Source organism: Saccopteryx leptura, chromosome 1 (assembly GCF_036850995.1).
Source record: "Saccopteryx leptura isolate mSacLep1 chromosome 1, mSacLep1_pri_phased_curated, whole genome shotgun sequence".
NCBI classification, from domain to species: domain Eukaryota; kingdom Metazoa; phylum Chordata; class Mammalia; order Chiroptera; family Emballonuridae; genus Saccopteryx; species Saccopteryx leptura.
Window position 1 is genome coordinate 388,160,128 of NC_089503.1, and position 12,575 is coordinate 388,172,702.

At 38.2% G+C, this 12,575-nt stretch overlaps 1 protein-coding gene across 1 annotated transcript in view; it reads right to left on the reverse strand.

Annotated features, from left to right (window-relative positions):
* Positions 1 to 12,249, reverse strand: part of LOC136387789 (butyrophilin subfamily 1 member A1-like) — a 31,597-nt gene extending 19,348 nt beyond the window's left edge. The window contains exons 1-5 of the mRNA XM_066359828.1: positions 12,235 to 12,249; positions 10,733 to 10,756; positions 8,888 to 8,908; positions 7,077 to 7,100; positions 5,248 to 5,268 (exon numbers count right to left, since the gene is read on the reverse strand). The gene's annotated coding sequence lies outside the window, so the exon portion shown is untranslated. The remainder of the gene's footprint in view (positions 1 to 5,247; positions 5,269 to 7,076; positions 7,101 to 8,887; positions 8,909 to 10,732; positions 10,757 to 12,234) is intronic.
* Positions 12,250 to 12,575: the final 326 nt, after the last annotated feature.

Genomic DNA, 12,575 nt, shown 5'->3' on the forward strand with positions numbered 1-12,575 from the left:
TGAGAAAAAATATCTCAGCACATATATATGAGAGATGTTTTGTATACAGTGTAAATAAGTGACAGGTAGGTGTTTCATTGGCTAATGCTTGTGTCTGCAACATGCCCAAATCATGTCTATTCCATGCATAAATAATATACCTTGAAAATTCATTGCACTGAAATCATCACTACAATTTAAAAAATACCATGTGATATGTGGGAACATAAATATTTAAAATAATTAAAAGGGCGACAGAAGGATACATTACTGGGGTGGTGAACACACTGCCATGTACAGATGAGGTGTGAGAGAATTGTGCACTTGACACCTGCATACTTTATTAACCACAGTCACACCAATCTATATAAATAAAAATATAAATGTTCGTTTGTTCAAAATCTTAAATCTTTGAAAGTTCTTCACTGATTGCCTTGAAAATTTGACACAACATTGTATATGAATATGCCTGTTTTTATATACCTACTATTATATAGATGTCACACCTGTGATAGGTAAAAAGATGCTTTTTTTTGAAAAACAGCATTATCTGTTGGACATAAAATCAACACACGCTATACTAAACATTTTGCAATTCCATTCCAATGTTTCCAATTTATGACCCATTTATAATTTCCAAATTTCCAGTTTTGTGATCCCATTTCAATGTTTCCGACTGCACTGTTCAAAGAAACTATGATAGGCAGACTGTACACCATGCATCTCAATCAAGATGAATGCTTCTTTCTTCGCATGCTGTTGGTAAGTGTGCTCGGCCCACTGTCTTTCCAGCAATTGAGAATTGTCAACAGCGTTACACATGCCACTTTCCGCAGTGCATGTCAAGCTCTAAATTTATTGGAGAACGACCGACACTGGGACGTATGCATTAATGACGCATGCAACAAGTCACATCCAAATCAAATTCGTGCACGGTTTGCAATCATATTGACCGCCTGCTCTCCTTCATCTCCAACAGAGTTATGGGAGAAATGTAAATCACATATGGCTGAAGATATTTTCCGTTGAATACGCCAGGACAATTTAAATATAAACATGGATTTCACAGCAGAAATCTACAACAAAGCATTGATAATGATTGAAGATTTGTGCTTAGAAATCGTGAACAAAGTTCTCAATCAATTGGCATTGCCATCACTGAATTGATCTGCTGCTGCTTCCTTTGATGTAGAATTGTGTCGTGAACAAAATTACAACACGGGTGATCTTTTGTCGTATGTGCAATCAAATATTCCTAAGCTAACACTTGAGCAAAAAGGCATTTATGATTAAATAATGCAAACTGTCAATAACGAGGTTGGAGAAATCTTCTTAGATGCGCCAGCAGGAACTGGTAAAACATTCCTAATTAGATCTATTCTGGCAGCAATTCGATCCCAAAATGACATAGCCTTAGCCTTGCGTCGTCCGGAATAGCTGCGACATTGCTACCAGGTGGAAGAACTGCTCATTCCGCTTTGAAATTGCCATTGAACATGCCATTCATTGAAACTCCCACGTGCAACATTTCCAAAGCATCCGGCATGGGAAAAGTATTGCAGAAATGCAAACAAATCTCTTGAGGCTTTTGATCGATTATTGCAAGATTTGCGTGGAAACATCAGACCACTTGGGAATGCATTAATATTGCTTGCAGGAGATTCAGGCAAACATTACCTGTAATTCCTCGATTGACACCAGCAGATGAAATAAATGCTTGCCTGAAATACTCTACTTTGTGGCGACACGTAAAGACGTTAAAATCAACTACAACTGTGCATGTCCAGCTGCAAAACAATTGATCAGCTGAGATATTCTCACATCAACTGCTGGAAATTGGGAATGGAAAGGTGCTGGTTGATCTGATCTCAGGACGAATTTCATTGCCTTATAACTTCTCAATTTAGTGATGTCAAAAGAAGAATTGGTTGAAAAAGTATTTCCCAATATTCAAACCAAATATAAGAATCACGACTGGCCGAGTGAATGAGTTATTCTTGCGGCCAAGAACAAAGACGTCTACTAACTTAACAATATTATTCAGTCTAACATTCAAAGCGAGACAGTCACATACAAGTTTGTCGACACTCTTGTGGAAGCAGATGAAGCAGTTAATTATCCAACAGAATTTTTGAATTCACTCGATCTGACAAGGATTGCCACCGCACGTACTGCAATTGAAAATCGGCGTGCCAATTATCATATTGCGAAATGTCAACCAGCCAAAGTTTTGCAACGGCACGCGGTTTGCAGTAAAGAAATTAATGAGCAACGTCGTAGAAGCAACGATCTTGACAGGACCTTTCAAAGGTGAATATGTCCTCATTTCTCGCATTCCTGTGATTCCAAGGCATATGCCATTTCAATTTAAGAGATTGCAATTCCCAATTCTATTGGCGTTTGCAATCACCATCAACAAAGCTCAGGGCCAAGCTTTAGAATTCTGTGGTTTAGATCTAGACACAGACTGCTTCTCACATGGACAATTATATGTTGTGTGTTCTAGAGTCAGCAAACCAGACAATCTCTATATCTGCACAGACAATGGAACAACAAAAAATATTGTATATCTGAAAGCGTTGTGAAATTAAACATATTAGAAATGTGCACTTTCTCTTTTCTTTCTTTTCCATTTAACCAGACTGAGCCACAGCAACGCGTGGCCAGGTACAGCTAGTAAATTAAATAAAGCATTAAAATACCTTTTGCCTAGGAGAAATCAGGCATATTTAATAAATTATGTAAAATTTTAAAGTATTTATTTGAAACATTTTAATAAAATATTTTTTATTTCTTTTTGCTCTATATGGACAACTCTAGAACATTTGTCACATTTAAAGTGGTCTCTGCATGCATATATATACATTCATATACATATATATGCATTTATATAAATAAATAAATAAACATATAAATACGTATGTATGTATTCCATTCTAATTTCAGTACCTAAAGGGTACAAATTTGCAACAACCACTGTATAAAAGTTATTGAAAGATTGCTCGTATAGGTTATTACAGGATTAGGTTCTTATGAGAGTCTATTCAGAACATTTTTGTACATGTATTATTTCTCTTTGTTATTGTATTTGAGTGTCTGTTTTAAGCCATGCCTGAAAGAAGCAAAGTAAATTAGATGAAGGGGAAAAAAAGATAGTAAGGAAGGTTCTGTAACAAATGACCAGAGTTGTCCTTGAAGAATTCTTGTAGTCAAAATATCTAAACCTACCTACACTTCTAGATACGCTATTAATAAAATCAGTTTGACAGAAAAGCTTTGACTCCTTGATTGCAACACAATGGGAGGGATAACAATGTGAGAAACTGAACAGCATATGAACATAGGGAATCAGAGCTGGAAGACTAAGACACTGAGACAAAGGCAGATGGTCACTGAGAGAGAAGACAGGGGATAAGGAACAGGTGAGGGAAGAACAGGGGAGGTTATTGGTACTGACCTGTCTCCTGTTCACTCTCAGGTAAAAGGGAAAAGGAAGAAATAAACAAAGCATTTCAAGTGAAAACAGATTATTGAGGAGGAAGGAGATCAGAAATGAGCCCCTTTCCTAGTTCACTGTGGAGCACACGGGGACCCATGTCTGTGAAAGCAGGAACCCAGAGGACCCAAAGGACACCTCACCCATCAGAGTCAATGCTGTTCTCCCTCCCCTGTCCCCTGTGCACAGGAGACTAAGTCAGGACATAAAACGATGAGAGAGTTAGATCACAAATGCTGAAATGTGCATTACTTAAGTGTTCTCATGTTGGGGAACTAACATCTTTTTTCAGATTAAAAAACAAACGTATTCACACAGGAGACAGGGACTTAACCAGTGGTGAGGAAGCCAACAGGAGAGGCCCCATCATGAGAAACCCGGTTTTGATGCACTCGTCATATGACACCTGCTCTGTGCACAGAAGGATATATTCTTAAAGAACATTCTCAGGAAAAAAGCAATATTGAGCTCTGAATGTTTAAATAGTTTGTTTTTTGAATCTTGGTCAACTGTTTTTTTGTACTCATCATATAAAAAGTACAGATAAGAGATGCATCACTTTTTAACTTACCTTAAGACAAGTGATACTTTGATAAATTTTTATTTTTAACTGCTATTGTCATTTGATACCGGTGTCAACATAATGCCAAAGTATAAAAAAAGGATATGTTTGGACATTTTTTTTTTGTATTTTTCTGAAGCTGGAAACGGGGAGAGACAGTCAGACAGACTCCCGCATGCGCCTGACCGGGATCCACCCGGCACGCCCACCAGGGGCGACTCTCTGCCCACCATGGGGAAATGCTCTGCCCCTCCGGGGCGTCGCTCTGCAGCGACCAGAGCCACTCTAGCGCCTGGGGCAGAGGCCAAGGAGCCATCCCCAGCACCTGGGCCATCTTTGCTCCAATGGAGCCTTGGCTGCGGGAGGGGAGGAGAGAGACAGAGAGGAAGGACGGGGGGTGGGGGTGGAGAAGCAAATGGGCGCCTCTCCTATGTGCCCTGGCCAGGAATCGAACCCGGGTCCCCCGCACGCCAGGCCAACTCTCTACTGCTGAGCCAACCGGCCAGGGCCTGTTTGGACATTTTTAAAGATCCGAAAAAATTATGTAATATATTAGAAACCTTGGAACACCTGGGTCACATGATCAAGGACAGTGGAAGAGGGACGCCTCACTCTCTCACATCTGACCAGTGAATGACATCAGGTATTTATTATGACTTAGGCTGTGAGGAGAAAATGGACAGAGACACTGAATACTGATTTTGGAGACTGTTCTCTCAAGGGTTTGGAGAAGTATCCATTATCCATTGCAAAGTAATGGATACTCAAATTTAGATTATTGGAACAGAAGTCTTAAGTTTGGATATTTTCCAAAAACACACACATACAGACACTAATATATACATGTCTATATCTATATCTATATATACTAAACACCAGGTATCTGTCAGCTTGAAACCTTTCATCTACCAAAATATGAATGAAACTGTGACAATTCTCTTTAAGACTGCTGCAGCCAAAGTTTACAGGAAAATAGCTGTGTAAAATGACAAAGAGATACAGGAAAGGATGAAAGACAGGGAAACAGACATCAACAGAGCCCCAAATGAATGAGGTGCTGTCTCAAAATCATGTGGGAGGGACAGCAGACATCTAGGATGGGGACAGACCAATGGAAGACACTTGGATAAAAAAGATGAAAATGTCAAAGTGAGAAATAAACCAGATGTTTTCAAGTGTATTAAAAGTAAAGAAATATCAGTAATTTTACCTAATTGTCTCTTAAATTCCTCTGAAAAAGAAAAGAAAAAAAGAAAATGTCAATGTTAATTTCATGAGAAACATCCACAAAGAGAATTCAAATTTACTGATAAATTTAACTACAAAATTAGTTTAGTTTCAAATGAACACACACACACACACACACACACACACACACACACACACACACCTCAAATCACACATGCCTCCCCAAAACACAGTGGCTCAGAGCTCACTATTGACCACCAGTATTGTAGAGTAAATAAAAAAAAGGAAAAGAGTGTTAATTTAATAAAATAATATGAAAATTTAAAAATATTTGTTTTGCTGTATAATTTATAAAGTAATTGATTTTTGAAATTATTTTATATATTAATAGAATTGAGGAAAGGAATGGGAGATAGGAAAATAGCATGTGGACCCATAGTGGTTTCAGTTTAGTTGTGTGTTGAGTTCCCTGTTTGCCTTTTCTGGGCAGGTTGAGGGTTGAACTGACAACCTCAGTGTTCCAGGTCCACGCTCTATCCACAGGGCTGCCACAGATAAGGCTGAAAATATTCTTGTCTATTTGAGATATTTATGTTTCCGTTACTCTGTTTGTAAGTTTTAGTATGGTCACTGGATACTTTAAACACATCAGTCAGTCTCACTGCTGCGGCAGCGACATGGTGCAGAGTGGCGACATGGTGCACTGTGGAAGGAGCACTGACACACAGCTCCTCCCAGTGACACACGGTCCGGGGTCTGGGGGTTGCATCCTCCATGTTTTTGTCCATGGGTTGGCTGTTAACCACAGTGTATTGGAGATTCTGTTTTTACTCATTTCTGAATGAAGAACATCTTAATACTCATGGGAGTTGAATTCAGGACAGAGAAAGGACTGGGATTTCTGCAAGGTGGCCAAGTGTCATATGTTCCATAAATAAAGAAAATGCCTTGAAAATCTATTTCACTGAAATCATCACTAAAGTTATAAAAATACCATGTGATGTGATGCCATAAAGATTTAAAATAAATAAAATGGTGACAGAAGGGTTTGTGACTGAGTGGTGAACACACTGCCACATACACATGATGTGTGACAGAATTGTGCACCTCAGATCTGTACAGTTTTATTGACCACTATTACCCCCCAAAATTCAATAAATATTTAAAACAACTTAAAATAGAAAAAACAAATTATATTTAATAAATTGTGTTAAATTTTTAAATATTCTGGATATTCTTTTTTTTCCTGGATATTCTTTAATAAAAATATTCTTGATTCCTATCAACTCTATGTAGAGCATGATGAAATATTCATCCTATTTACTATACTCTTTTATGCTTCTATATATGTATGCGTTCATTTCTAATTGTAGCACCTTCATTGTACAAAGTTGCTCCAACTATATGTGACCATAGGAGTTGGTTCTTATGTGCGTCTATTCACATCGTTTTTGGCCATCAGTTAATTCGCAACCTTAATGTATCTGAATTTCTGTTTTAAGTCATGTCTGAATGTAGCTGAGTGAATCAGATGAAGGGAAAGAAGAAGGGAGGTTTTGAATCCAATGACCTGAGCTGTCCTTGAGGAAACGTACACTCAGAAACTTTAAAAGTACCAAAACTTGCAAATAAGTTAGTGATAATATTCACTTGATCAAAAGCCTCTGTCTCCTTAATTTCAGGAAGACAATGACAGCAGTAATAATGGGAGAAATTGAGGAGCAAATGAAGGTGGTTATCAGAGTGGGAGGACCAAGACACTGAGACAAAAGGTAGGTGGTCACTGAGAGAGAGGACAGGGAAGAAGGAACAGGTGAAGGAAGGACAGGGCAGTAGATCATCGCTACTTACGTTTTTCCTGTGCATTTTGCTCAGCTGAAAAGCAAAAGGAAAAAATAAAGAACTCATTCCATATGAAAATATAATGATGGGTAGGATTAAGATCAGAAATGGGCCCTTTCCTAGTTCACGCTGGAGCACACATGGACTCATGTCTGTGAAAGCAGGAACCCTGAGGATCCAAAGGACACCTCACCCATCAGAGTCAATGCTGTTCTCCCTCCCCTGTCCCCTGTGCACAGGAGACTAAGTCAGGACATAAAACGATGAGAGAGTTAGATCACAAATGCTGAAATGTGCATTACTTAAGTGTTCTCATGTTGGGGAACTAACATCTTTTTTCAGATTAAAAAACAAACGTATTCACACAGGAGACAGGGACTTAACCAGTGGTGAGGAAGCCAACAGCAGAGGCCCCATCATGAGAAACCTGGTTTTGATGCACTCGTCATATGACACCTGCTCTGTGCACAGAAGGATATATTCTTAAAGAACATTCTCAGGAAAAAAGCAATATTGAGCTCTGAATGTTTAAATAGTTTGTTTTTTGAATCTTGGTCAACTGTTTTTTTGTACTCATCATATAAAAAGTACAGGTCAGAGATGCATCACTTTTTAACTTACCTTAAGACAAGTGATACTTTGATAAATTTTTATTTTTAACTGCTATTGTCATTTGATACCGGTGTCAACATAATGCCAAAGTATGAAAAAAGGATATGTTTGGACATTTTTTTTTGTATTTTTCTGAAGCTGGAAACGGGGAGAGACAGTCAGACAGACTCCCGCATGCGCCCAACAGGGATCCACCCAGCACGCCCACCAGGGGCGACTCTCTGCCCACCAGGGGGCGATGCTCTGCCCCTCCGGGGCGTCGCTCTGCAGCGACCAGAGCCACTCTAGCGCCTGGGGCAGAGGCCAAGGAGCCATCCCCAGCACCTGGGCCATCTTTGCTCCAATGGAGCCTTGGCTGCGGGAGGGGAGGAGAGAGACAGAGAGGAAGGAGAGGGGGAGGGATGGAGAAGCAAATGGGCACCTCTCCTATGTGCCCTGGCCAGGAATCGAACCCGGGTCCCCCGCACGCCAGGCCGACGCTCTACCGCTGAGCCAACCGGCCAGGGCCTGTTTGGACATTTTTAAAGATCCGAAAAAATTATGTAATATATTAGAAACCTTGGAACACCTGGGTCACATGATCAAGGACAGTGGAAGAGGGACGCCTCACTCTCTCACATCTGACCAGTGAATGACATCAGGTATTTATTATGACTTAGGCTGTGAGGAGAAAATGGACAGAGACACTGAATACTGATTTTGGAGACTGTTCTCTCAAGGGTTTGGAGAAGTATCCATTATCCATTGCAAAGTAATGGATACTCAAATTTAGATTATTTGAACAGAAGTCTTAAGTTTGGATATTTTCCAAAAACACACACATACAGACACTAATATATACATGTCTATATCTATATCTATATATACTAAACACCAGGTATCTGTCAGCTTGAAACCTTTCATCTACCAAAATATGAATGAAACTGTGACAATTCTCTTTAAGACTGCTGCAGCCAAAGTTTACAGGAAAATAGCTGTGTAAAATGACAAAGAGATACAGGAAAGGATGAAAGACAGGGAAACAGACATCAACAGAGCCCCAAATGAATGAGGTGCTGTCTCAAAATCATGTGGGAGGGACAGCAGACATCTAGGATGGGGACAGACCAATGGAAGACACTTGGATAAAAAAGATGAAAATGTCAAAGCGAGAAATAAACCAGATGTTTTCAAGTGTATTAAAAGTAAAGAAATATCAGTAATTTTACCTAATTGTCTCTTAAATTCCTCTGAAAAAGAAAAGAAAAAAAAGAAAATGTCAATGTTAATTTCATGAGAAACATCCACAAAGAGAATTCAAATTTACTGATAAATTTAACTACAAAATTAGGTTAATTTCAAATGAACACACACACACACACACACACACACACCTCAAATCACACATGCCTCCCCAAAACACAGTGGCTCAGAGCTCACTATTGACCGCCAGTATTGTAGAGTATATAAAAAAAAGGAAAAGAGTGTTAATTTAATAAAATAATATGAAAATTTAAAAATATTTGTTTTGCTGTATAATTTATAAAGTAATTGATTTTTGAAACTATTTTATATATTAATAGAATTGAGGAAAGGAATGGGAGATAGGAAAATAGCATGTGGACCCATAGTGGTTTCAGTTTAGTTGTGTGTTGAGTTCCCTGTTTGCCTTTTCTGGGCAGGTTGAGGGTTGAACTGACAACCTCAGTGTTCCAGGTCCACGCTCTATCCACAGGGCTGCCACAGATAAGGCTGAAAATATTCTTGTCTATTTGAGATATTTATGTTTCCGTTACTCTGTTTGTAAGTTTTAGTATGGTCACTGGATACTTTAAACACATCAGCGAGTCTCACTGCTGTGGCAGCGACATGGTGCAGAGTGGCGACATGGTGCACTGTGGAAGGAGCACTGACACACAGCTCCTCCCAGTGACACACGGTCAGGGGTCTGGGAGCTGCATCCTCCATGTTTTTGTCCATGGGTTGGCTGTTAACCACAGTGTATTGGAGATTCTGTTTTTACTCATTTCTGAATGAAGAACATCTTAATACTCATGGGAGTTGAATTCAGGACAGAGAAAGGACTGGGATTTCTGCAAGGTGGCCAAGTGTCATATGTTCCATAAATAAAGAAAATGCCTTGAAAATCTATTTCACTGAAATCATCACTAAAGTTATAAAAATACCATGTGATGTGATGCCATAAAGATTTAAAATAAATAAAATGGTGACAGAAGGGTTTGTGACTGAGTGGTGAACACACTGCCACATACACATGATGTGTGACAGAATTGTGCACCTCAGATCTGTACAGTTTTATTGACCACTATTACCCCCCAAAATTCAATAAATATTTAAAACAACTTAAAATAGAAAAAACAAATTATATTTAATAAATTGTGTTAAATTTTTAAATATTCTGGATATTCTTTTTTTTCCTGGATATTCTTTAATAAAAATATTCTTGATTCCTATCAACTCTATGTAGAGCATGATGAAATATTCATCCTATTTACTATACTCTTTTATGCTTCTATATATGTATGCGTTCATTTCTAATCGCAGCACCTTCATTGTACAAAGTTGCTCCAACTAATACACAAGAGTTACTGAGAGACTGCTCGTGTATGTGACCATAGGAGTTGGTTTTTATGTGCGTCTATTCACATCGTTTTTGGCCATCAGTTAATTCGCAACCTTAATGTATCTGAGTTTCTGTTTTAAGTCATGTCTGAATGTAGCTGAGTGAATCAGATGAAGGGAAAGAAGAAGGGAGGTTTTGAACCCAATGACCTGAGCTGTCCTTGAGGAAACGTACACTCAGAAACTTTAAAAGTACCAAAACTTGCAAATAAGTTAGTGATAATATTCACTTGATCAAAAGCCTCTGTCTCCTTAATTTCAGGAAGACAATGACAGCAGTAATAATGGGAGAAATTGAGGAGCAAATGAAGGTGGTTATCAGAGTGGGAGGACCAAGACACTGAGACAAAAGGTAGGTGGTCACTGAGAGAGAGGACTGGGAAGAAGGAACAGGTGAAGGAAGGACAGGGCAGTAGATCATCGCTACTTACGTTTTTCCTGTGCATTTTGCTCAGCTGAAAAGCAAAAGGAAAAAATAAAAACTCATTCCATATGAAAATATAATGATGGGTAGGATTAAGATCAGAAATGGGCCCTTTCATAGTTCACTGTGGAGCACACATGGACCCATGTCTGTGAAAGCAGGAACCCTGAGGATCCAAAGGACACCTCACCCATCAGAGTCAATGCTGTTCTCCCTCCCCTGTCCCCTGTGCACAGGAGACTAAGTCAGGAAATAAAACAATGAGTGTGTTAGATCAGACGTTCTGGGATATCTAATACTAATGTTCTACTGTCACTGGAATATCACCTTTTTCAGGCTAAAAACAAATGTATTCACATGTGGGACAGTTACTTAAGCAGTGATAGAATGTGTACAGTAGAGGCACATATCTGTCCCAAACCTTTATTGTTGTGCTCATCACATGACACCTGCTGTGTACATAGAGGGATATATTCCTAAAGACCATTCCTAAGGAAACAAAAATATAATTGAAATTCTCATTAGAAAAAGCTACTATTAAGATTTGAATGATTAAGGTTCTTTCTATTTGTGATATATCATGGTCAATATTTATTTCTTGTGTTCTTCACATATTATGTAGAGATCAGAGTTCTATTACTTTTGAACTCACATTAAGGTATTATATCCCTCAGCAAATTGTTAATTGTTAAGTGCTGTTTGACATTTGTAAACTGTGTTTACAATAAGGTGAAAGAATAAGAAACCGGATTGTTTGAATATTTTTAAAAGCTCAAAAAGTAGGGTAAAATAATTAGAAAGCTTAGAACACCTGGGTCATATGATCAAGGACAGTGGAAGAGGGACGCCCCACTCTCTCACATCTGACCAGTGAATGATAGAAGGTATTTATCATGACACAGGCTTTGAGGACACAATGGACACAGACACTGATGCTGATTTTGGAAACTGTTCTCTCAAGAGTTTGGAGAGTATCCATTGCAAATTAATGGGCACTCAAATTTAGAATATTTGATAGAAGTCCTAAGTTTGAATATTTCCCAAAACACATACACACAGATATATATATATATACAAAAATATATACACACATATATATAGTAATATATACATATCTATATTTATCTATATCTATATCTATATCTATATCTATCTATATCTATATATACTAAACACCATATATCTGTCAGTTTGAAGCCTTTCATTTACCAAATTCTGAATGAAACTGTGACAATTCTCTTTAAGACTGCTGTAGCCAAAGTTTACAGGGAGACAGCTGTGTAAAATGACAAAGAGATGCAGGAGAGGATGAAAGACAGGAAAACGAAGTCAACAGAGTCCCCAATGAAAGAGGTGCTGTCTCAGAATCATGTGGGAGAGACAGCAGACATCTAGGAGGAGGACAGACCAACGGAAGGAACTTGGATAAATAGGCCGGAAATATTCAAGAGAGAAGTAAGACAGATGTTTTCCAGGAGATTAAAAGTAAAGAAATATCAGCAATTTTACCTAATTGTCTCTTAAATTCCTCTGAAAAAGAAAAATGAAAGAAAATGTCAATTTCAATTTAATGGGAGACAACCACAAAGAGAATTCAAATTTACTGATAAATTCAAATACAAAATGAAGTTAATTACAAATGAACACACACCCCCCCCAAATCACACATGCCTCCCCAAAACACAGTGGCTCAGAGCTCACTATTGACCACCAGTATTCTACAATAAATAAAAAGGAGAAAAAGGAAGTTAATTTAGTAAAATAATATGAAAATTAAAAAATATTCATTTTGCTGTTTAATTTATAAAATAATTGATTTTTAAAAATATTTTATATATTAATAGAACTGA